This window comes from Theropithecus gelada, chromosome 3 (genome assembly GCF_003255815.1).
Source record: "Theropithecus gelada isolate Dixy chromosome 3, Tgel_1.0, whole genome shotgun sequence".
Taxonomy (NCBI): domain Eukaryota; kingdom Metazoa; phylum Chordata; class Mammalia; order Primates; family Cercopithecidae; genus Theropithecus; species Theropithecus gelada.
The window spans coordinates 144,908,972-144,936,463 of NC_037670.1; the positions used below are offsets into that span (position 1 = coordinate 144,908,972).

At 36.9% G+C, this 27,492-nt stretch overlaps 1 protein-coding gene across 3 annotated transcripts in view; it reads left to right on the top strand.

The window, feature by feature from the left end:
• The window catches only part of KCND2 (potassium voltage-gated channel subfamily D member 2), a 493,308-nt gene that overhangs the window by 149,078 nt on the left and 316,738 nt on the right, over positions 1–27,492 (top strand). The window lies entirely within an intron of this gene.

Genomic DNA, 27,492 nt, shown 5'->3' on the forward strand with positions numbered 1-27,492 from the left:
CTGACCCAGTGTATTGCTCTCACAATCAGAAAAGACAGCCACATCTTTTAAAATAAGGAAAATTATGCTTTCAAAGAAAAATACAACCCTCATTTCAACTGACTGAATGTTTATCAAGTACTTATCATATGCAAGATACAAGGGAAAGAAATAAACCCTCCCTGGAGGGACTCATAGACTAGCAAAAAAAAAAAAAAAAGAAGCAGGTACAATAAAAATAATTATAATGAGTTATATATGATGCAGGTATTTAGAAAGCCTTGTTTTTCATTTAAGGCACAGTCTTGCCCTGTTACCCAGGAGTGCAGTGGTACGATCTCAGCTCACTGCAACTTCTGCCTCCCAGGTTCAAGCAGTTCTGCCTCAGCCTCCCAGGTAGCTGGGACTACAGGCATGCACCACCATGCCCAGCTTATTTTTGTATTTTTAGTAGAGATGGGGCTTCACCATGTTGGCCAGGCTGATCTTGAACTCTTGACCTCAAATAATCCACCTGCCTCAGTCTCCCAAAGTGCTGGGATTACAGGTGTGAGCCACTGCACCTGGCCTAGAAAACTTACAGATCAGAAAAGCTGGGCCGGGCGCGGTGGCTCACGCCTGTAATCCCAGCACTTTGGGAGGCCGAGGCGGGCGGATCACGAGGTCAGGAGATCGAGACCATCCTGGCTAACATGGTGAAACCCCGTCTCTACTAAAAATGCAAAAAATTAGCCGGGCGAAACGGCGGGCGCCTGTAGTCCCAGCTACTCGGGAGGCTGAGGCAGGAGAATGGCGTGAACCCGGGAGGCGGAGCTTGCAGTGAGCCGAGATCGCGCCACTGCACTCCAGCCTGGGCGACTAAGCGAGACTCTGTCTCAAAAAAAAAAAAAAAAAAAAGAAAAGCTCAGGCCAGTCCTGATAAATATTTTAAAATAAATACCTCTTAAATAGATAGGACATCTCATTCCTAAATCTATGTTATCACAGAAAATATTGTGTCCCTCAGGCAAGAAAGTTTAGTCTGTGGAAATCAAATTTCAAAGGGACTTATACAAAAATCATACATGTGCTTTTTCTTAGTTGTTAGAATAAATCTGAACTAATCATGCCCCATCCCCCTCATTTCTCCTAGCTTTTCATTTTTTCAGATGACTACAAAGATTTATTGAGACCTTACGGCTGTTCACTGCCTAATAAAGTTCTCCCTCAGTCATCCTGCTAATTTGGTTGACTGGTCTATTTTTAAAAATTAGCAGTTTTCAGAAACAGCCTCCAGTATTGTGGCTGTGAAAAATCTGTTGAGAAGAAATAAAAGGCTAAAACAAAATTGAATACTGTAAGCAAGTATAAATTTTTTGGAATGATATACGATCTTGTGTTGTGGCAGTTTGGTCCACAAGGCAGGAAAGAAAGCAATCTGGTTTTCTGAAGCATTCAAATTTCTCACCTAAGCTCAGCTAAGAGTACATCATTATGGGAAGCAGAGTGGAAACGCACCATTTTATCCTTTAATTTATAGTGTCAGTGGGAACAGCACAACACAAAATCCAGAGTTCAAAGAGAGAAAAAGATCTGGCTTATGGTGGATATAAACTTAATTTCTTTGAACCAGGAGTCTAGGCCCTGCTGTGTAGATTTAACAATGGGCATTCTAGACTTCTTTTAATGACCCTTTATTTTAGAAATAGGATAACATATTCATGTAAAAATATCCACTAAATATCCACTTGGCAAAAGTCTGATTCAAGAAAAGTTTTTTGTTGGATAATCAAGTATTTTACTTGTTTTAAGATAGAACAACTTCTTTAGATTGTCCTTCATTTAATATAAAAGGTCAATTCTGCTTTCTACCTCAGTTGTGATATTAATCTCTGCATTTCATTCTAAATCCTATTAAGAGAGTAGAAGCTTAACTTTATCATATTAATGCCAAGATCTGGGCAAGCATTTATCTAGATATAAACAAGGATATTTGCCTTTCAGAAGGTTATATCCTCATTGTGATAATGAAGAAAGGGGCTTATATGTTAACTACCATGATTCCACAAGACAGAGTGTTTGGGAAGCCCCCTTTCACATTTTTCTAACCTGATAAGCAAGAAAACATAAATTATTTTGAAATACAAAAAAAAAAAAGAAAAGAAAAGAAAAGAAAGAAAAGAAAATGTGGCTTAAGTATAGGCTACTTTCAGCAACCAAACTCTGCCTTGAACTGGACCTGAGGTATCTGCTGTTCCAATGGATCTCAAACCAGCTGGTTTTGTTAGGATCACCTTGGGCAGGGGGGTGTCTTTTAGAAATATTCTTTACCAGATGACCCCAACACAGAGATACTGGTGAAATTTTCTGGGTGTGGACCCTGGAAGGGGTATTTTTTATTGGTTCCCAGGTGGTGTTTATATTCAGCCAGGCTTGAGAATCACTGGCATGCTTAACCCCAATTCACCAATCTATCAATTAAGCAAGGAGCAACATTCAGGTTAAATAAACAGCTTAGAGTATCAGAGGCTCAACTCTGAGAATGCCGTGTAGCCTTCATCTGTACCCCACTCCATGAGTGGCTGTACTCTTTTATTTACTCAATTGTTCCACTAAACAGATCCATTGTTTTGATATTTTAACTATTGCTGAAACAAAGCATTAAGTTATTCAAGCAGGCGGGAAATTCAGTGGAAAAAAATCACGCATTAAATCACTTGCTTGGCTAAACTGACAGTTGGTTTCTGCTGAATATTGAGTCAGGAAGCCCTTACCCAAATCATCTGTTGATGAAATAATATATCACTATACCACTGAATCTGTCTTTTAAAATATATATATGATTGAACATGAGCAAATCTCTGCATTTATATTTTCTTCCAAAAAAGTACTGTTCCTGTTGTCAAATTGGAACATATTGTACTTCCTATATATATCACCCACAAGTCATTTTTAAACCTGGATCACTGTCTATCCTGAAATAAAAGGTCTACTACTAGGAAGGGGCGGCTTTATCCTCCTCCATTCCTCAAAGCTTCAAATTCCCATCTGCTATGCATCGCTAAAGGGCCTGGTGATGCATTTCCCATTGCTTTTGCATTTTTTAAAAAATAAAACTAAAAGAATTGTTCAAAGAAAATAAAATCCTTTGTCTATGAATTATATGAAATCTAAGTATATTTAGAATATAGTCCAATCTCATTTGTACTGGCAATGTGTTACAAGTCTTTTTGTATACAAAGGAATCTCTTTGTCATCCATTTGACCAAGCAGCAGGATCCAATGTGAGACCACCCTTGGTGCTCCTCCAAATGGTTGCAAAACCACTAGAGCATTTTGATTCACAATGTGGGAAAGATGTTATATATGTAAAACACACACATGTGTACACATGTGTATATATTTTACATGTACATGCGTGTATGTGTGTATATGTACATGTATACATATTACACATGATATATATAGAAAATCTGGCAGGCTAGTAACCCAGTGGATCCTCTCCTGTGAGGACACAGAAAGAGATAAAAACCAAAAACACCATAAAAAGCTAATGGTCACAACCTATAGTAAGAATCTAAAAATTCCACTAACAATCAGGCTTTTGGAACCAGATTAAGAAAACTAAAAATGGCTGGCCTAAATAAACTTCACTCCCACTGCCCCTCACTGCCTGACAAAAAATAGTAGGAAGATAATATTTTTTTCTTTCTTTTTTTTCCCCTCCCTTCATCCTACTAACTAGACTAGAGAATCAGGTTTATTCTACCAAAAAAGGAAGAAAAAAAAAGAAAAAGAAAAAAACCGAAGAGCTGTTCAGTTTGTCCATGATGACTCTGAATTTCCTAGTTCCTAAACCTGTTTCTTTTTTTTTAAATGATGGCAAAAGTGAGGTACATTAGTGTTGTTATGAGTACTACATGTGATTAATCTACACAAGGCCTTTAGTGCTTAGCATAGAATATTTACTCTATAATTATTAACGATTAATATTGCACTGTAAGAAGCATACTTTCACATGCAGACATGGTACTCATTTTTACATCTACTCAGAGATCAAAAATTACAGAAAACTGAGAGAAGCCAAAAATTTATAAAGAAAAGACTCACTACCAGTGGTTCAGTAGAACAGACTCAAGAGAGCAGTGCCTGGTAGGGTGGAGGTGCTCAACAATTATTTGCAGAATTAATGATAATAGGTCTTGATAGAGAGGGAAAGGAAAAAGAAAGAGTTTGGTGATGGTGCATGTTGAAAGAGCAGTTTTCTGGGTACTATAGAAGTTTAGCTTGCTGGAGACAATCATACCTCAGTACAGCAGAGAGGTACTGGGAGCTTACTTGTCAAGAAAAGTTTCAGAAGGGTGCATATGCATCAGGGGTGAGGAGTAGGGGGAAGGGGTGTCTATGAAAGGAATCTGCTCAACCTGCAAGTAGAGAGTAAAATCCGTCATTTGTTTCCTGATGACTACGGAGGCTGGATAAATTTTCATTATTGGAGTGTAGGTAAGAGGGAAAAAAATGAATTCAAACTTTTTAAGAAATTATAAAGACCAAGGGAAGAGAATATCATTTTCAAGATGATTGCTGGCGAAGTCATACCTCTGAAAAGGATTAGCATCAGAATCACGCATTAGTAATCATTTGACATACATAAAATCATGAGCTCTATGTGACATCAGCAGAGATTTGCAAGAGAACAAATTGAACTGTGCAGTGATATTGCTATAATAATAATATATGTAACAGTTACAGTAAGAAGTATAATTATGATTATTAATAATGTGGCAAGCATTTGTATTTGATCCTATCAAAAATAGAATGCATCAATAACAGTAATGATTATGTCACTGAAATCCAGTTAAAATTATGAAATTATCTTGACATTGTTATATTTCCTAATCATAGCATATGCAAGTCAAGTGCCTGCCACTTCTGTTAATGTCAGATATGACTGAGGGGTGATGGTCAACTATCAATAACAGCAACTATGTCAGCTGTCCTTTCTATGTGTATTGAGCATTGTTACCGCTAATGTCATGGCAATTCTAAATGTGGATAACTACCTCTTCTCTAGAGATGATGAAACTGTGGCTCTGAAAGGTCAGGCAATTTACCTAGAGATAATGATGCAGGAAAAATCTGTGTCTGTGGCCAGTACACTTCTGCATTTTCGCTGAAGTGACCTGCACACACACAACACTCTCTGAAACTCAGGTTTCTGTTTTGCATAATGGAAACATGAACACATTCATTGCTGTGCTATTTTGAAGACTGAATGAGAAAGGCAGTGTGAAAGTGTTTTTAAACATTTCCATGCTGTTGGATCACACTCTCTGTGATGACACCTAAGCATCTGCATTTCCCAAAGATTCATAGGTGATTGTTAATTTTCAGCCACCATTTGGAAATGCTTTTTGAAGAGAATCTGGCATGAACCACTCAGTCTCACATATTCTCAGAGTTTGATTTATATAGTATTCTCATTTTTAGTTATGGCAATACAAATACTAGTCATCATTTTAGGCTGTTCTCTCAAACTTTGAATCGCTAGGCTAATTACAGCCTACACAGCAAAATAAGGCCCCTCCATCCACAATCCTGGCATGGATTAGCAGTGTTGGCCCACCTGTTCCCTGCAAGAAAAGTGCTCAGAGCTGGTGGACTAGTTGCCACTTTTCAGGGAGCTAGGCAGTTGGAGATCCCATACCAGAAGGATGGCAGCTGGGAAATTCATCATAGACCCAGCAGGATGGAGGAAGGGCAGAAGGTTGTTCAGTACATCTTCCTTACAAAATCTTTAGGAGAATCATTAAGTTTATGAAATGCTAAATATGAAAAAAGGAGTGAAGGGGTGGATCCTCTGATCTGGGCCTGACATATGTAGCAGGGTTGAAATTGTTAATTTCTAATGCAGATATGCCAGAATTTGTACCCTCTTTCTAAAAGTTGTCTAAATATCCTCATGAGTCTTACCATTCTGGCTGGTAGAAGAAAGCATAAAGTTCTCAAGCTTCTTTTAAAATGTAAAACTTTTTGTTGTTTTTCTTCAAGACATTTCCAAAGAATCTCAAGAAACTCTGCGATGAATTAAAATTCCAAATCCAACTCTGAGCTGTTTTTTTCTTTTCTTCTTCCTTCATCCACACAGTTATCCTCATGAGATTGGCGAAGGTCCCCTCTTCCTGGCCTGTCATCTGGGTTTGTGCTGGTTCCACCCTTAAGTGGAATGGTGGTTCTCATCTTTTCTATGAGCATCTGACATTGGTGGCTACTGAGGCTTCTTTATCCCACTTGTTTGTATATATTCTGTATTAGCAACTCCAGTTGCTGAAACTATCCACCGGGAGAACCATAATATCCCCATCCTTTCCATCCTGTTTTCTGGACTCTACCTCTTTTTTTATCACAGCTTCTGTAAAACAGGCTCAGAACCTTCTTCCATCTGCCCTCCACCTCGCTCTGCTTTCTCTGGGCTTTCTCACCCACAGCCCAGGCAGTGTGGTTATCCCACTGTCTGTGAAGGTAGCTCCAAGGGCAGCCATCTGGCCCTCAACACAGCTGTTTTACTTATACCCACTGAAACACTGTAAGATCAGAAAATTTCTTCTACTCCAGGAGTCAAGATAAAATATCAGAGTAAAGTCACCTTACTGTCATTTTTCATCTGCCTAGGATGCTGCTTGTTTACAGGGAGCACACTTAAAGACAGTCTGTCCCAGATCTCATTCTGCATTGAGATCCCCTTCAGACATTTCTGAACTGCTGCTGTATGGTGTCACTGCCTGCTGAATATGGGACTTCTCTCAGCAGCTCATGATCAACATGTATTGCACCTTGATAAGAAAGAAGCAGATTGCCTGCAACAGGGCTTTCCCAGACTTATTTGTTCAGTTTTCACTACCTTATTGTTTTGATCCCAAATGGAGGGCTTGATGTCTGACCTCTGGCTTCACTTCTTCTCCGTTCCAGCCACCGTTCCTAAACCAGAAGGGTATTAATATACTTCACCTTCCTGTATTATGAAATTTCCCTGATTAGTCTCATTGCCTTCTCTTTCACCCTTCTTTTAACTTGGGACCATAACACTGGAAGGGTTGAAGGTGAATACAATTTATTCATCAGTTCAATGCTATCTGAAAGATTTTCCTTTTACATTAGATTTCATGCAAGAATTTGGGAGAGGCAGTTCTTTGGAGATGTCAGAAATTAATTGTCACTCCACATCTTCAGCTATCTCCCAGAGTAAGAGCATGCTGCCCTCTTAAAGTCAAGACTCATAGTTTGTAGCTAAATAAATGGATGCCTAGACATTGTTGTTTTCTCCCATAAAGCTGTGTGCCGTGTCTCTGAATGGTCTGAATGCAAGAACCCATCCCATTTAAAATGGGACACAGTTGACACTGGACTAACTGGTCTTCTTTTACCTTCCTTGATAGGCAGGAAGTATTTCTCTCTCTGGAAAAACCCATTACAGTCATACTGCATTACTGGCTCTTATAGCAGAATGATACATTTTATTGCCTTGTTTACTAACCCTTCTTGTCCTGGTACGCACTGCTGGCATTTTAAAATTTGGCCTTCTATCAAAGCCAAACTGCTGCTTTTAGTGGTTTTCTTTATTTTCTATTAGAGCATTTTAACCCAACTCGAACAAAACCAGATATAAAACTTTTGAATAGCGAAATCCTCACAACCTTTATAAGACAAACGTGCTTTGTTTCTCATTAGGTTTAGCTGCAAGGTTCTCTAGTTCTTCTAAAGGGATAAAAACATAAAATTGGTAGATTATCCTATAGGCCACTTAGAAAATGGCTAATTACTTTGTTCTCTAAATCCTGGCTATCACGGTGACATTGACAAATTATTTTCACTTTTGTTGAGATTGATGACAAATTTGATGCTTGTTTTAATATAAACTTGACTATAAGGGGGTGATAGGGTAGTGGTTAAAAAGAGGGCTTTGAAATCAGATCTTTGGCATTCAAGTCTCAACACTGCCACTGTTGGGTCTGTGATCCTGGGCACACTAATAATGTCTGTAGTAAGATTACCATCTACAAAATGTAGATAATACTTACCACTTGATAGAATTGAACTAAAACTACATGAGATAAAGTGTGTATAGAATCTGGTTCAGCATAAGATCTCTATGGAAAGAGTGAATATGTTATCTAATGGTTTGTCAGACACAATTTGCAACAACTAATTAAGATGGTAATATCAGCATCACCATATAAACCAATCACCACAAATTAAAGTGGTAGAATATTTTGGTCACATTCACTTCTGTTAATGGTCATAAACCTAGCTCTAGAAGCCAAGAGCAGATTTCATAGGAAGAAAGGCATATTTGATATGGAGCTGTAGAGTTTCTTGAAGTGTCTCTTGAAATGTATTCCCTGATTAATAAACAGTGCCTTCCTACACATAGATTTGATTTCATCTTCTACTTCATACACAGAGTCCACAAATCCCCTGTAAGACATTTGAACCTAGCTACTAGAAAAAATAATAGGAAGTGTGAAAACTAATGAAGTTACAAATAAATTAACAGCTTACTTGACAATAAATGTGAAGTCAAGTTTAATCTACCTCTTAATCTAAGGAAAATTAGTAAGAGACATTTTTGTCTGCACAGCTTTGACATTGAGCTATGTTTGTGCTTTCATGCAATGCAGATTTTGCTAGTTTATTTCCACGTTAATATCTGCCTCTATCGTAGATTTGGCCTGAAACAATATTTCAAGGAAAAGTTTACTAAAAAGGGTAACAAATTGATTTCATTTTATAGTGAAACTTCAGAATCATTTCTCTTTCCTGTTCTTTTTCAAAGGGGTACATGCATAATTAGTTTACTTTGTATCGCATATTTTTATATTCTTTTTCCTCTTCCTTATGCTCTTCACTGCTGTGTTTATATTTATATAACAGGTGCAAACTGACCTTATAATGGAGTGAAAAATTCAGTAATTTGGCTCACCTCTTCCATCTAGGTTACTAGAAATGCAGCTTGCCAACTCACTTCCAATGTAGAGAATATTTTGCCACCTAGAAAAGATATATTGGAATGAATATACAGAATATAACATGCACATGCAAACACTTACATACACAAGGCCACAGATATGTGATGCTTGCCTGCAACAATATTTCTGAACAGTCATTTCATCAACTATCTTTGAGGAATTAATATGTTCAGAAATGTGACATACGGTGATGACACAGCTGTAATAAACACAGGAATTCTGCCTTTGTGGTGACTCCAGTGCCAATATCACCCATTTAATTTCCAGCAACTATTGCTGAGTACTTCAGCTGCTATTTTACTTTAGACATTTTCTAAGCTGAAGGTCTCTCACAGGGTTTTCTCTGTAACTCAGTTCTACTGGAATTCTCCCATTGCTTTTTAGCATTGCAACACTGTACTGTAAGCATGCTACGAAGACCTGTTCTCTGGTTATAGACTGCACCATTCATTGAAGTGGCTTTATTCTCTTCATGAATGTGCTAGACCTGGCCCAGTTGCCATGCTAGATCACATTAACCCTGGCTTGTGGGGAATAAGCAAATTGACCTTCTCCATCATTTCAACCGCTACACCTTTCTTTTTGTTGTTGTTGTTGTTGTTGTTTTAATTTCCTCTTACATTTCTGGATTCTTCTACTTTCCTCTCTCCCCTATATTATTTTCCCATTTCTATCTTGACTCTTTTTTTTTTTTTTTAGAACTAGTTAATTTTATTTTAGAAGTAAGGGAATATTATAAACATAACACCTGTTAAGTTCCCTCTTTATATAACAGTTATCCTAGGTGTATCCATAATTAATCATATTTTTAAAAATGAATAAGAAAATATCTTCTGGGTCTGAAATTGGAAGATCACATGATTAAATTTGTATATAGTTATAATGCTTCACTAAACAGAAAGAAGAAACAAAATAAAAATTAAGCTGAATTCCTTAAACATATAATATATCCTTAAATTTAAAATATATTTTACAAACTTTGACCTCCCAAAGATATAAAAATCTATCTATCCAAACTTAATTTGCATAACATTCTCTTATGTCTCAAAGATAGGGATTCCCATCTACTAGAGATCAAATGAAGAAAAAAATAGGATTTCTTCATGTTCAAACAGATTTATATAACTTTGGAAAGAGATTTACATTTTTGTGTTTCCAAGATTTTGATAATCAATTTAATTTGGGTTTGACTCTTAAAGTTTAACTGACAAAGCTAAATTAAAATGTTTTAACCACATTTTCTTCCTGCCACCTTAGAATGCACTACTCTCTTTGGAGACTATTGTAAAAGCCAATGTGTTTTTTTTTTTTGAGACGGAGTCTCTCTCTGTCGCCCAGGCTGGAGTGCAGTGGCGCGATCTCGGCCCACTGCAAGCTCCGCCTCCCGGGATTACGCCATTCTCCTGCCTCAGCCTCCCGAGTAGCTGGAACTACACTCACCGGCCGCCACACCTGGCTAATTTTTTGAATTTTTAGTAGAGACAGGGTTTCACCATGTTAGCCAGGATGGTCTCAATCTCCTGACCTCGTGATCTGCCCGCTTCGGCCTCCCAAAGTGTTGAGATTACGGGCGTGAACCACTGCGCCCGGCCCAATGCACTTTTTATTTGCAAGTTTCCTTTGCAGTTCTAATATTACTCCTGGTGAGTGGAAAATCTCTAAAGGAAATGTCTTCATTGTCAAATGCACCTGATGAATACAGAAAAATCCTAGACTGGCATTTTCAGTTGGTCATGTTTTCTCAAGCTTTCTTTGATGTAGACAGTGGTTTCAGAGTAAATCCTCCAGTGTTTCTCGTTGTCTTCCTTACAGTTTGTTTTTTGTTTGCTTTCCCTAAGCCAGTGCTATTTTACTGTTTTGATCATACGCCAGCATCTGTAATATTTCATACAAACCTGTATCACAAAAGGACACCAGATTCCTAGGATATAGCACGTAGTTTATATCTTTCATCCTTTCCTCACATCCCCTGCCATTGTTCAGTTACACCCTTTGTAAGCAGACCCTTGACAGTTTGCCCCTGTGGACTGCACTGTACCATTCAAATACCATTCAACCAACTTGATGAATTTTAGCGTGAGCCTTGGAATAACAGATTTTTAGTCTTTACATGAGAACATTCTTCAGACTATTAACATCTACAGAGGGGAAGAATGGCCATATAAGCTGGGCATATCAACATTTCAACCACTAATATTAACAGTGCCAAAGCTCTGCTATGAAGTACAATGAATTGTGAATCAACTATTAAAAACTGACAGTAAATGAATATTTGAAACAAATATAAAAACCTAAGAATATGAAAACATGTGAGAAAATGTTTATCCATATTTGTAAAATACTTTGTATAAAGGAATTATTTAATTCTAGTAAAAAAGGTATCAATATTTTTAAATCAAAAATCAGGATTCTTGTTTTGTTTTCTACTAGAATAATTTTTCATTCCATTGCTGCTATGACTGTTATCTAAATTGACAAAGATTCTTATATCCCTCTGTCCTTTTCATCTTTGACATTTATGAAAAGTCTTTCAAGACTATACATTTTTGTAGCAATAGTATCCTTCTGTATGATCATAAAATTGTGACTGTTTCTATTTTGTATAACAATAGGGCACATATATAGAGTAAATCTGGCAAACTAGCGGCGGAACCAATTGGTTTACATCTTATATGAAAGTTCGGGGAATAGGAAAATGTATACATGTAAAAAAATCCTGTGAAACTGTCAGAACTATAATTTTACTTTGAATATTATAATCACTTGAACATAAAACAAAGTACATTTACCATATTCCATTTGATGTTTTATAAGACATCTGCCAACTCATTCTTTAAAAATCGACGCTATAATTGTGATTCCAAAAAACCAAGTCAACACATAACTACTTTAGTCGATCATTTGATGACTACTAACAATACTTATTCTTCTATTCCTTAAGATCTAACACGAGCCAAATGCAATGGAACAATCAATTCCAATATGGTATAATACATGCTATAATGAAACAGGTGCAAATGCTATGGAAACAGAATTAGAAGATGACTAAGTGTTAACTAAGGTGAAACCATAGCATTGGGGACCAGAGTAGGAAATAAGCATCAGGAGAAACAAGTGAAGAATGTTTCACTCAAAGAGACATCATGACTAGCAGTCTGAAAGAAAGATCATATTTAAGAAACTGAATATTTATTTGCTTTTCTAATAAAGTTGATGTAGGTGTGGCAGTGGCAGATGGCAAAAGACTGAGGAATTAAATAGGGTCAGATTACAAAGTCTTAACTATGATAAGGCACTTTGGACTAAAGTCAATACTAAAGAGTAAGTGAATCAGTGAACTTTGACTCTAGGAGGAAGGCAAGACCAGCACAATGCGTGACATTTAGATATTATTGAAGTAATTTAGTTCAGAGATGTTTTCTGAACAAATTGGCTGCAGTAGTTATAGATTTTCAATCAAAAGAAAATTGAAATCAATTTAAAGCTTAGTTTCTTTTAATTCTGGACTATGACAAAATACATAAATACCCCTTAAATATGCCTTAAAGGTTCTTTATTTTTACCTCTCCAATTGTTGCTCTTTGCTACTCCCGATTTTCCATCATGAAACCCTAAAATAAGGAACTGAGATGTTGCCAGCTTTCAGTCCTAAGGAAATAATTGCATGGGGATAACTGTCAACAAGTGGGAAGACGGGAGAGGCTCAGTCCTAGAGAGAAGAAAACTAGTTCGGTGTTGTATCTTTTGAATGTTAGGTTTGTATTGAAGAGCTGAACTCAAGATGTGGTACACAGACCTCTAGGGCGGCCACAATATCAAATCAGGAAATCCACAATATCAAATCTACTTTCATAATATTACTAAGGTGTTATTTCTTTCCAAGATGTTGACGTTTTTACTGATGGTGCAAAATCAGTGGTGGGTGAAGCTATTGGCAGTTAAGCAGCACAATTGTTGTAGTCATTGTAATCATCACTTGCAATAAATAAATAAAGAAAAAACATTTCACTTAACAATGCTCTTAATAAAGAAGTAAATTACTACTTTTATTAAATTTTTATTAAATGTCAACCCTTGAGTACCTGTCTTTTTAATCTTATGACCAAATGGAAGTTACACAAAAATAGCTTGTGCTGCATGCAGACTGTCTCCAGGAAGGAGGAAGAGATGGAGGAGGAGTGGGGCAGGGAGAGGGGGTTGGAGAGGGAGGAAGGGGAAGAGGAAGAAGAAGAATACCTGTGTTATTGTCTCAGTTGTGAGTTGAACTTGTCAGTTTTTTCATGGATTGCCATTATTGTGTGAAAGAACTAGTGAGAGACAAACTATGGTGATTTAGATTTGGACATTTGACAGACATGCCAATATTGTATAAGATGAACCTCTCACTTCACAGAAAACCACTGACAGTATTTGTTGCCAATGATAAAATTTAAATGTTCAAGTAAAAATCAGAAAGTTGGAATATTAGTGTCTGACACCATAAGCTTGACATCTAACAGATACTTCTTGCTGAGATTGGAATGATTTTTTAAAAACATGTTATTTTCATTTACTGTAATAAAATAAGTCAATATTTGGAAGATGCATATAACATAGTAAACTAATATGTTCAAAATGATCTATGCATGATCATGCATGGATAAAAAATCCTTTCAAAGAGAATGCTATACCAGCAGATTTTAATATTACACAGTTCTGTGTTCTGTGTTACTGACTTAAGAGTTCTTTGTATTAGTTTGTTAGAGTCTCTATAAAAATACAACAGCCTGGGTGGGTTGAACAACAGAAATTTGTTTTTTCACAGTTCTGAAGGCTAGAGGTTTGAGATTAAGGTGATAGCATGCTCGGTTTCTTCTTAGGCCCCTCTCCTTGGCTTGCAGATGACTGCCTTCTCCCTGTGTCCTAACATGGCCTTTTCTCTCTGTGCACCTCCCTCGTGTCTCTCCCTCTTCTTAGAACACCAGTTCTACTCTAGAGTGCAACTGTTATGACCTCCTTTAACCATAATTCCCTTGTTAGAAGCCCTGTGTTCAAACATAGACACATTTAAGGATAAGACCTCACTATATGAATTGTGGGGGACACAATTCAATCTATAATACAGTCTGATTTTTAGGCCAGGCACAGTGGCTTCTGCCTATAATCCCACCACTTGGGAGGTCGACGGGGGTGAATCGCTTGAGGTCTCGAGTTTGAGACCAGCCTGGCCAACATGGTGAAACCCCATCTCTACTAAAAATACAAAAATTAGCTGGGTGAGGTGGTATGCACGTGTAACCTAGCTACTCAGGAGGCTGAAGCAGGAGAATCACTTGAACTAACAGAGCAAGACCCTGTCTTAAAAACAAAACAAAACAAAATCCTGATTTTAGATTTCACATTGAAATCAACTGTTAAGAACCTAGCGCTTGTTGAATTTTAGTGTAATATCAAAGAATACTTATAATTACCTGATAAAATTATTGAAATTCAGCTTCCTTTCCCAACTACATATTTTCATGAAGAGATGTTTTATTCACATACGTTAACCAAAACAGCATACCATAGAAAAATTCAGTGCAGATATGAGTATACATTAATCTTCTGTAAGCTACACGTTAAATTTGCAAAACTTTACAACCACACCATTATCCCACTATTCTTTTTCTTCAGATATATTGTTATTTATCAGAAAAGTGTTATGTTTCTTTTCATTGGTAATGGAACTTTTATTATTTTAAATGAATGAGTTAATGAATTTCTGTATGAATATCTAATGTGGTAAATATCAATAAATATATCATACGTAACCATAGGCTCTTCGGGTTCTCAATAATTTTTAACTGTCCAAAGAGTTACTGAGACTAATATGTTTAACATCTGCAGCTTTAAAACGTCAGCTTGGATTTTGGCTATCTGTGTTTAGAACTTGTGATCTTCCTGAAGATGATTCATCAATGTCAAAGCACAAGTAAGAAGAAATTAGTAAACTGGTAAAGAAGCCTGAGGAATGCCTGTATTTAAAGCTAGAAAGAGGAGAATGAGCTGGCAAGTAATATTAGTAAGACCTACCTTTTTTAAGTACTATGCTATGCTCTAGGTACACAGAAATGAGCAAAACAAATGCAGCCCATGCCTTACCTTAGCCTGTGGTCCAGTGGAAAAAAAGAGGGAAAACACCTTTTCATGGAAGACGAGAAAAAAACAATTTCAAGGAGGGAGTAGTGAGTATCCATTATTGCAGGTAATTCAATTAGATAAGGATAGAAACGTAGTCTCTGTGACATCAGGGAGTTTGGCGAAGGTGGGCTTGCTGAAAGCAGTGAGTTAAGAATGCACATGAATTCTCCACACCTGCCTTTTCAGCATTCAGGAATGGATCATCTCACAACTCTTGTGTTAGATGAGAAAGAAAAGTTGTTCAGAGCCATTGGAGAAAGGAATGCTTCTTGATTACTTAGCCTCAGCATTATTTTTTGTTTCCCATACTCCTAAGGTGCATATTAACCATGAATTAGCAGGACTTGTACGTTTACATTATCTAACCCTGCATTTGAATTATGTCTGTTGACAGACATCAAAAATATCCCACTTAACTGTCCCTTATGTACCTCTCCCCGCTTTCTCTTACTCTTCTTCTCTTTTCTCTATCTCTCACACATGGTCACGTTTGCACACACACATCCACGCACATAATCTTCCATACTGTACTGTTTCTGAAAGCTTGGATATGTGTAGTGGTAAGAGGGTTATTGCTTCATGCAGCAGCATAAATCAGGCTTGAGTTCTAGTTCCTAAAACTAGTGGCTTCTGGATGAATCTGCATTTAATTCCATTAAATATATGCTCATGTAGCCTAGATATGTCTTCTGAATCAATCAAAACATTAATATTTTCACTGTGACAAACCTTCAAATATTTGAAGATTGTCATTACTTGTGCCTTGAGTATTTGGTCGCCCAATGTAAATATCACCGTTTATGTCAAGCAGTTCTCAAATAACAAGATTTTCATTACTACGTCCATCCTGGTAACTCCCCTCAGTACCTATTCTAGTGTACTAATATCTCCGTAAAGATTGCCCCAGAATAGCGCATTGTGTTTTCCGGTGTGTTTACAGTAGTATGTGTACATTGGGATTCTTGTGCTTCTTGACACAGATCCTTCATTGCGATTAATAACCTAAGAAAACATCGTATCAGTGTACATGTATTTGTCTAGCATTGTGTGGATAATGCTTAGTTTTGGAGAGGCATGTGGTAAAACAGGATACTTATTCATACCTTTTATGTGTTTGCATGTATGTGAATATGCACACACACACACACACACACACTCCTCATTTGCTTAATGTAACTTAAAAATAGCTTTTAAGAGAAATGAAAACATAACTTTCTGTCAAGTGGCACTACTCCTGATAATTATGGTTATAATTTGTTTTGGGTTTTTTTGTTTGTTTGTTTGTTTGTTTTGAGATGGAGTCTCGCTCTGTCCCCAGACCGGACTGCACTGGCGCAATCTCGGCTCACTGCAACCTCCACCTCTATGGATATAATTTTTATCAAAGGGAAACTTCCCTGGGGTTGCCTTGCTTGGACACTCCTCTCTGTCCACTAGAGAATTATTCCTCTCATCTGTAGTCCTTTCCTTTTCAGTCTGTCTCCTGCCTTACTTTCAGACCTAGCATTCTAGGTCCAAATCGACTCACTTCACTACACCACTTCAAAACCCTTCACGGTTGCCCATCAATTGCAAGGCCAAATCTCAACTCCTTATCTGATTTCCATGGCCTTTTACACTCTGGCTCCTGCTGCTGTCTCCCTCCTTGCTTCAATCACACAGGATGTGTGGCTCTCCTACCTCTTGCTGTGACTTTTCAGACACACAGGAAGGAGATTTGGGAAGGTTGAAAAAGATACAATAATCCATATCATCTGGAGGCTTTTTCCAACTGTACATGTCCTTCTCACTCTTCTCAAAGATTTCATATTTCCCGGCAGGGGTGAAGAACCCTGTTGAGCATGACTGCAGCCCCTAGGCACTGTTAATACTGAGAAGGTGCCGCGTCCCCTAGCTGTATGAAAATAGATGAAAGATGGAACAGTACTGCTTTACCTGTTTGCTGTATAAAATCCAAATCTTCCTTTAGAATTCTACTCAAATATTAAGCCTTCTCTGAAGCCCTCTCTGTCTTCTATTGTCAGGGGTTATGTAGCACATTGTGTTTGGTTAAACTATTTCAGATGACTATGATTTGGCCATTTTGGCCCATAAGAAACTCACTGTAACATGCTTCAATCTACTGGTAGATCCACACACACACATCTCACTGCATTTTAATCCTTTGTTTATAAGCCTGTCTTGAACTTAGACTGTTACCCCTTGGTGTACATTGTATCCCTGACAACCAGCACTATTGCCTGCATGTAGTGCATGCTCTGTAAGTATTGAATAAAATGGTATTTTCTATTAAAAAAATTAAACCCAATATCCAATAATAGTAGAATAATGACAGTTTGTAGCCATGAAAAGTACAAGTTGAGCGTTAAAATATGAACAACTTGCAGTAATACTTATAGTCTAACAACAAGTTTAAAATATATAAGAATGTTTATGCAAAAAGACAAAACATGAAATATAAGAAATTTTAGGGTGAGTGATGGGATTATGATTATTTTTCTCATTTACAAGTATTTTTAACTTATTATACATAGCAAGTATGTGCTATTCAGTCACCACCGAGGGCACAGAATGTCTTAAATCTTTGTACTTCCTTGCAGTTAGCACAACACATGTGTGTTACAGATGATCAATAATGATCTGTTGAATGAAACTTTTAAGTGCCCTAGTGTAATGTAAGGGAAATCATAGTCAGAAAATATTTTGTTAAAGGACCTCAATGAGCCAAATCCGAACTTGCTTTATTGAATTAAGAAGCACTGGTGAAAGAAGTAAAAATGGGTCCTATACCATTCGCTGTCTTACTCCCATAGACCCCACAAACTGTATACTAAGGGTGGTTATGAGGCCAAACTTTCTAAGACAGTTTGTCTAAAACAAGAGGCATCTATAGGAGGAAAAATTTCAAGTTCTTGTTGATTTTGCTTTTTGACTTTTTTGTCCCGTTTGTGCTATGGGTAAAATTATCAAAAGGATAAAAGCAGAGGTGCCTATGCCTAGTACTTCCATTTCTTTGAGTGCTGGCAATGTACAGTTTTCTTAGATACCTGGAGCAGCTTAAGAATCCACTCTTGATTCCTGCTTGTCAGCATTCTGTCTCCACTCCAAAATGAACAGAGACTATGTTTCTAGAAAAGCCAACTTCTTCTTTGTTACTATTTCCTTTCTCATGTCTTCTTCCTCCCTCTATACTAATTTTCTCCACTGTGAAGCTCGCATGAAATAAATTGCAGTGAAACATAATGGCAACTGCAGTGAAAGAAGAAATGGTTAAATCAAGAGCTCCTATTCTGGTTGGAGTTTATTACTTCCTTGTCTTTGGACAGTGGCCTCTTGTGGGGACACCACTGAGAGAGAACGTCATAGCTCATAGGTCCCAATGTGGTGCTTTGACCTAATTAGTTTATTTTCACTGCTGTGTAAAAAGATCCTAGAGAAAAAAAATAGACCTTTCCAGGTGTGAGCTATTACCCTAAAATAGCATTTCCCACCTGCACTAGTCTGTGATCGTTGTCCATTAGTAGATGTCAGAGGACACATTGTCTTCTATCCAAGACTCACAGGATTGGAAGACTTGGGAAAAAAAAAAAAAAGAATAATGGTATATTTTTATGGTAGAAAACTATTCCTATGTAATCTGTAGGAGGAAAACATAAAAATGTATCTTGCACATTTTAAAACTAGCATATAGAATAACAAACAATGCATTTTATTTATTTATTTATTTGTTGAGACAGAGTCTCGTTCTGCCACCCAGGCTTGAGTGGAGTGCAGTGGCTTCATCTCTACTAACTGCAACCTCCACCTCCTGGGTTTTGGCCCGGCTGGTCTTGAACTCCTGACCTCAAGTGATCCCCTCACCTTGGCCTCCTAAAATGTTAGGATTACAAATGTGAGCAACAAAGCCTAGCCATAACAATAAATTTTAGACAAGCTACCTCAATTCTCTCCAGTTTACATTATGTTTTAGAAAGCCTTTTTTTTTTTTTTTTTTTTTTTTTACGTTTAAAAGTAGCCATGTACAGAATAAGAAAATCTCATTTTCTATGGGAAACAGTATAAAGCAAACTGTAATGATGATTAAAACAAATGAATAACCCTATTACAAACTTAATTGTGCATTTATACAATTCAGAATCAATCAAGACTTAGATTTTACATTAATAATAGGAAAAAAATAATTCAAAAGAGATGTAAGCCACCAAACAGAACCATAATTTCTTCTGGCATGTCTAACCAGATATATATATATACATATATATATATGTATATATCTTCTCTGCCTTTTCTCACTCTCCCATTCCAATGGAGTATGTTTGTTTGTTTGAGTGTTTGGGCAATTGATGTGTTTTTCCAGTTCCCCTAGTAGAGTTTATTGCATTGTTAAGCCACTGTGCAGCACGTTAGGGAGAATTAGATCCCAGAATTTAGAATTTGCAGCCATGTGGTACCTTTTCTAATCAGATGAAAATGTCAAGAAATTGGTCTAAGAGTAGAGTAGGAGGGCTGAAATGCTGAATATTCTAGATTTCAATGTAAATAAAGATTTGAGAATTATAGTGCTTGCAACTAAAGATACAAACAGTAACAAAAGGGAATATTTTAAAGCTTTATTTTTGCATTCGAGGTCTATAAGCTATTGTTGCTACTGTATATTTTAAAAATATATTCTTTCCAATAAAAATATTGGCCATCATTCTTGTTTCCAACAATAAGAAGAATATTCAAAAAGTGAAGTACAACATGGAGTAAACAAACATTTTCGTAATACACTTTAATATGTACTCATGATTAAGAAATTAAGGATAATCCATAAATAAAACAATGATATAATAGTTTAGAGAGTTAAGATTTAGGAAGTAGTAAATAAAATAATTATCTGTGTTACGCAAATATAATCCTTAGTATACAATATTTGATTAATAGGAGTTCTCTTATATGTCATGCATAAGCTTGTAGCAGAGAGAAACCTCTGCATAAGCTCAGGCGTTCAGGTATGCAAGAAACAGTTTTCTGTATTTTGCTCTTGCTGAACTTAATTTGTATTCTGGGCCCTGGTTTCATCAAGTGGCAGAAGCTCAGTCTCAGTCAGCGCTAACTGACTGTCCTCCAGGACTGTGTCTGCAAAATGCCAGGTGGGGGGCCATCTGGTCCTCAGTGTCATCAGCTATCCCTGCTGGCACCCACTGAGACTTCCTTCTTCTAGTCTGCTCTGTGGTCACTGGTCCTTGTACGTTGCCACTGCAGCCTCCTTGTCCTCATTCCAAGGACACGTTAGGCCTTCTGGCTCTATGAGTATTTTTTATTGGAGAAATTTTGCTTCTGCTGTACTGCTTCAGGCTAAAGGAAACTGTCAGCTGTCTCAGCCCACAGGCCCAGGCACACTTTGCTCTTTGGGAGCCCCAATTCATCAAAGGTTTTAGTCATTTTCTTCCAGTATGGAGACTTGATCTATGGATGTCAGTAAAGCACTCTCTTTCTCAGTGATGTCACAAATGTCTAGACTTTTCATTTTTGCTCCTCATTCTCTTCCTCTTCTCAGCCTATGGAACTTTGCCCTGAAGAGAAAGCAAATACAGGAAAAACAACTTCGTTACTGACTATGCATTCTTCCAAGTAATTTTGGATGTTTGAACTCAAAATCTAATAGGTAATTTTATTTCTGTTGAATTTTAATGTATCAGCCACTACTGGAGACAATCAATATACAACTTTTTATTTTTTTATTATGTATGTATATATATATTTTTGAGTCAGAATCTTGCTCTGCTGCCCAGACTGGAGTGCAGTGACATGACCTCGGCTCACTGCAACCTCTGCCTCCCAGATTCAAGTGATTCACCTGCCTCAGCCTCCTGAGTAGCTGGGATTACAGGCATGTGCCACGATGCCCAGATAAATTTTGTATTTTTTGTAGAAACAGGTTTCACCATGTTGGCCAGGCTGGTCTCAAACTCCTGGTCTCAGGTGATCTGCCCACCTCAGCCTCCCAAAGTGCTAGGATTACAGGCATGAGCCACTACTCCCAGCCCCAATACAGAACATCCTAACTGCTGTCTGAATTAGGGGGAGGGCTATACGCTAAAAAAGAATACTAAGTGCAGAAGTCACATTGATAATATAATGATAAACCAACCCCCTAGAGATAAATGTTTAGGTAGTCAGATAAAATCAATTAAATTTATATTAATGTATTTATACATCTGATACTGAACAGTATGGTGATGTTTCACTTATTTCCATATTGGATACTGACTGATATAGAATATATGTTTCTAGATTTGAAACTTTTTCTTGTAGTAACCATTGGAAAAAACTGAAAACATCAGCATCACCTCAGAATGAAGCTCTACGTAATCAAATTCTGAAAGGCTAAAGAAATGTGATCTGCCTTTATCTAATAAATTTTGAAGTGCCTCTGAGATTTAATGCCCTTGGATGATGCTCCCTTAAAACCATTTCTCTCACCTGAAGAATTAGATGTTGGAGAGCAGAGATTCTGGGCTGCAGTACGTAATGAAGGTCTGGAAAGTTTGACTTTTATTTTGCTCATTGAAGTTAAGGCACATGCTTTGGAAACCAGATCAGTGGCTGTCATTATTGGCAAATGATTATGAAACTGAAGAGACTTTAGAGAGGACCAGCCCATATCCCAACAAAGGTGTTCATAGGCAGCCTTGTCATTTTCCTCCAAGAAACAATTTTAGATGTTTGGCAGCACATGATCAAGTGCTTAATTTAGTACCCAGAATCTCACAACATAGATAGTAGTAGTAATCGAGAAAAACTCAATACAGATATTATCAGCAGTTGACCATGGGGATGGAACAATTCTCACAGTCCTCTCTTGTAACATCCTGTACTTGCTGGTATGACTCTTGGTATAGCCTCCTGATAATAATGTGTTCACTGCACTCAGTCTTAAGTGGAATCATTTTATATAGGCCAAGTTGAATAATATTTTCCAAAGATAAAGGCAATAATTATGTGTAGAATGGTTACACTAGAGAAATAACTAATAGTAAATAGATTGATGGATGTATGGGATGGTTAGATAGATGGATATGTGGGTGTAAATATCACCTTCAGAAAAGAATTTGATAGACACTAATACTAGTGGGTTTTTTTGTGGCTGCTTCATGGTCATAGTAATAAAACCATATGATGTGCATTACAAGAATTCCTGTACACTAATTAAACCTAAAATGACTTGACATCATAATGTCATACATGAGAAAATATATTATGGGAACGGGAAAATAGTGATCTGCCAGGATATCTCTGCTTTGATTCCTGTGGCATTAATAATCAGATTTTATTGTGCTCATTCAACTTGACCCAGCTTTTCATTTTCAATTCATGTATATAGTTATTGAAATTATAAATCATGCTATATTATTTTAAACAGATTTTTCCATAACATTCATGAATTACTTAATTCACAAATATTTATTAACTTTCTTATTCATGTAAGAATCATGGTCTAGGAACTTAAATCTTGTTCAGCATGGCTGAATCTTAGTTTAAGAAGGTCAATAGTGGAATAGCTATGCCTGATGCTTCTTTGCTTTTTATATGAAATATTTGGATGAGAAAACCAAGCCTGTGCTTTATTAAGAAAGTAGTCATATTTTGAAAGAGACTGAGCTTTGCATTGCCTTTCAGAGGAAATTTTGGTGCTTTAAATTTTATGTGTTATTATTCATTAAATTAGAATATTTTTAGGCTCTAGAACCTACCAATTAAACTAGGATTTAAATTGGTTTTGACTCAGAATATCTTCACGTAGTATTATTCTCTTTGTTCGGAAATATTTAATCAAAATAGTGGTGTTAGGAGAAATAATTGAGATCCAAACACAGAAGCACTCTTTCTTTTATTTTTATTGGAAATGTAATAATTACACATATTTATAGAATGCAGAGTGATATTTCAACACATATATATGATGTGTAATGATCAAATATGGGTAATTAGCGTATCCATCACCTCAAACTTATTATTTCTTTGTGTTGGGCACATTCAAAATCTTCTCTACCAGTTATTTGAAAATATACAATAAATTACTGTGGACTGTACTTACCCTATAGTGCTGTAGAACACTGGAACTTATTTCTTACATCTCGCTGTAATTTTATACCTGCTAGCCAAACTCTCCATATCCTCCCTTTCCCCATCCTTCAGGGTCTAATAGTCATGCGCATGACTTCTGCATAATATACTGTCCTGCAGGCTCATCCCTGTTGCTGCAAATGACACAATTTCATTCTTTTTATGTCTAAATAGTGTTCCATTTTGTATATCTGCACTTTATCCATTCGTCTGTTGATGGACATGTTGGTTGGTTCCATATTTTGGCTATTGTGAATAATGCTGCAATGACCATGACAGTGCAGATATCAGAAATTATACTGATTTCATTTCCTTCGGATAAATACCCAGGAGCAAGATTGCTGGATCATATGTCAGTTCTATTTTTAATTTTTTGAGAAACCTCCATATTGTTATCCTTAATGCCTTACTAATTTACATTTCTACCAACAGTGTATGAGTTCCTATTTCTCCACATTCTCACCAGCATTTATTATTTGTTTTCTCTTTGTGATAATAACCATTCTAACTGGAGTGAGATATTTCATTGTGATCTTGACTTACATTTCTCTGAATATTAGGATTTTTAAAATATATCTGTCGGCCATTTGTATATCTTCTTTGGATAAAAGTTTGTTCATATATTTTGCTTTTTAAAAATCAGATTATTTAGGGGTTTGCTATTGAATTTTTTGAGTCCCTTATGTATTCTGGAAATTAATCCTTTGATACATAGGTTGCAAATATTTTCTTCTATACTGTAGGTTGTCTCTACTCTATTGATTGTTCTATTTGCTGTGCAGAATCCTTTTAGTTTGGTGTAATCCCTTTTGTCTATGTTGGCTTTTGTAGTTTGTGCTTTTGAAGTTTTATCTAAAGAATATTTTTCAAGGACAAGGTCATGAAGCATTTTCTCTGTATTTTCTTCTGTTAGTTTCATAGTTTAGGACCTTACTTTCAAGTCTTTAATCCATTTTGAGTTGGTTTTTGTGTATGGTGAGAGACAGGTTCTAGTTTCATTTATCTGCATGTGGATATCCAGTTTTCCAAGCACTGTATATTGAAGAGAGTGTCTCTTCCCCAACTGGTAAGCTTTCATATATTCCTAGTTTACATCTTTCCATAATGTCTCCTCTCTGAAGATATCTCCTATTACTCTCTTCTTGCAATCTCTGTAATATCACAATCTATTTTTCAATAAGCCAGTTTCCAGAAATGCTCAAAATTTGAGACTATAAATTATCTCTGTCTATAGTAATTCTTCAGTTGGTTGAACAGTAGTTAGGAACCTTCTTGCTGTTGATTCATCTTCTAATACCCACACAGGTGTAGGTACATGAAAATAGAACAATGCAAGAACACCTCACATTGCATCGCAACTGACAATTTCATGGAAAAAAAAATAAACCACTTCCTTAGCTTTGGAAAGGACGAACTAGTTAATGAGGTAGTGGATAATTGTATGTAAATTTTTTAATTGAGCAGTGTTCTGTAGAATCAGAGAGACCTGCATTTGAATCCTGATTTTTTTTCTTTTCTAGATGTATTAAATTGTTCAAGTTATTTAACTTTTCTGTTACACAGTTTGCTCATCTATGCTAGTAAAACAAGCCTACAGGTTATTGTGAAAATTGAATTAGTATGAAATTTTTGAGAGACATGTATATGGCACATAGTAGGGCATCTATATGTATATTCCTTTTATTTGTGGCAGCAGTGAACAGATACCATCTTATTCATTTAATTATTCTGGAAATAGCTCTTTGATTTTGAGGCTCATTTCTCAAAGTCAGCGGTTATTTTTAATGCTGAGAATGAATGGCAGAGTGGGCTTTGTTTGCATTTTTATCATGTAAAGTTTAATATAAGATTTATAATAGTGTATAAAATAATAAATGCCTTGTAAAAATAAATGTGTGTGTAACAGACAACTCAGAGAAAATGGAACATAGAAAATTCTCTTTTATGTAACATGTAATTAACCTGTAGAAGATTTTCCTGTGTCTAGTTAGACAACTAACTAATTGCTGAGCCAGTTAAACAATTGGACCGATATGAAATTAACATTAATAGGGAAATATGACTGTGCTTTAGGGAATATGCTTATCAGAAATAAAGTATGTGCTTAGGATTTATGGTTACGCCACATTCTGCCCATGGCTGTAAATTTCTTTCTAGCACCTTGGCTATTGTTGTGGGTCTGTGTGAGCTACTACCAAGTTGGAAGCCAGCTAATATCCAAGAATGTTTTCTCTGATCTCCACCCATTATCTTTTCTTTTTGGTTAACTGACATCCAGGGAGGCTCACTTGACCTGAGAACAAGGAACAGTTTTTAGTAAAAAGTACCAGGCACAGGCATATACTTGCTTCCTACTGAAACAGAAACTATATTATTACAACTCTTCCAGAGTCTACAGAGGAAGTTCAGAAGTTCCTGCATCAGGGGACTGACTCTACCAAATTTTCAACTCACAAGTAGCATTCCCCACGAATTGCCCTACCTGGAGTTATCTATTAACAATTAAAGAACTGAAGAAAAGCTTTATGGTCTGGAATCTCAAGGTAGCTGTCCATAAGTCTAATCCAGCCAGAACATATGCTTTGTGTGTCCAGCATGATAATTGATAAGAACATTGGAGGTGAATGCCTTTAAATGAGGCATGCTCTGCCTAGTTTTACCACAGTCTTCACTGAAACAGATTATCTTAAGTTTGTGAATTTGAGATTGCAACTCCTGATATAAAATAACTTTTCTTTAATTGAGAAAGAAAACAACAAGTAGAGACTTTACAGAATTCTATAAAATACAAAATGGCATGCAAAAGTAAGTGGTGACCTAAAAGTCAACAGAGTGAAAAAAAAAAGAGAATGACAAATTATCTTTGAAACAATATATAATTAAAGTATTGAACATCATGATTTATGTAGTTAGATAGAAATTATTTGCTGGGTGCATTAACATAACACATAAAGTAGTGTTTATAGACACTCATCTAAGAAGTCACACAAAAACATTTTCAAGAACATAAAATGGTTTCTGTTTTTGTTTTTTAAGTAGAGACGGGGTTTCACCGTGTTAGCCAGGATGGTCTCGATCTCCTGACCTTGTGATCCACCTGCCTCGGCCTCCCAAAGTGCTAGGATTACAGGCGTGAGCCACCACACCCAGCCAGATAACTTCTAATATACCTCTCCATTCCCAGAGTCTATAATTTCACAATTTTTTCCTGCTGTCTCAAGCCAATCTTTCATTATAATTCTTCTCTCAAATATTTTTGGAGAGATCAGATAGGTAGGGAGGAAGAATTAGAATTGAATCCCTCAAAGCATGTTTCTTTTCTTTTCTTTCTTTCTTTTTTTTTTTTTTTTTTTTTTTTTTTTTTTGAGATGGAGTTTTACTCTTGTTGCCCAGGCAGGAGTGCAATGGTGCGATCTCGGCTCACCGCAACCTCCGCCTCCCAGGTTAAAGTGATTCTCCTGCCTCAGCCTCCCAAGTAACTGGGATTACAGGCATGTGCCACCATACCTGGTAAATTTTGTATTTTCAGTGGAGACAGGGTTTCTCCATGTTGGTGAGGCTGGTCTTGAACTCCCGAACTCAGGTGATCCACCCGCCTCGGCGTCCCAAAGCGCTGGGATTACAAGTGTGAGCCACCGCACCCGGCCATAAAATGGTTTTGTGATTAGGTCCAACAGCATGTGAAACGTAAGCCGTCAAAGCCCTTTGTACAAATGTGGTCAGTGTGGTTGGCATGGTGTGGCCATCATTTTCAGCCCTTGCTTTAAAGCAAACAGGAAGGAACAATTAGTTTCAAGCTATTTGGATTTTTAACTATTAATAAAAGTAAATGAAATTTTTTTTTTTTTTTTTTTTTGAGACGGAGTCTCGCTCTGTCACCCAGGCTGGACTGCAGTGGCCGGATCTCAGCTCACTGCAAGCTCCGCCTCCCGGGTTCACGCCATTCTCCGGCCTCAGCCTCCCGAGTAGCTGGGACTACAGGCGCCCGCCACCTCGCCCGGCTAGTTTTTTGTATTTCTTAATAGAGACGGGGTTTCACCGTGTTAGCCAGGATGGTCTCGATCTCCTGACCTCGTGATCCGCCCGTCTCGGCCTCCCAAAGTGCTGGGATTACAGGCTTGAGCCACCGCGCCCGGCCAAGTAAATGAAATTTAAAGAAGAAATTTAAGATCTACATATGTTCTCATAATCACTAATGGCTACTTCACTTTACTTCCTTCTAGGAGATAGAGTGGAA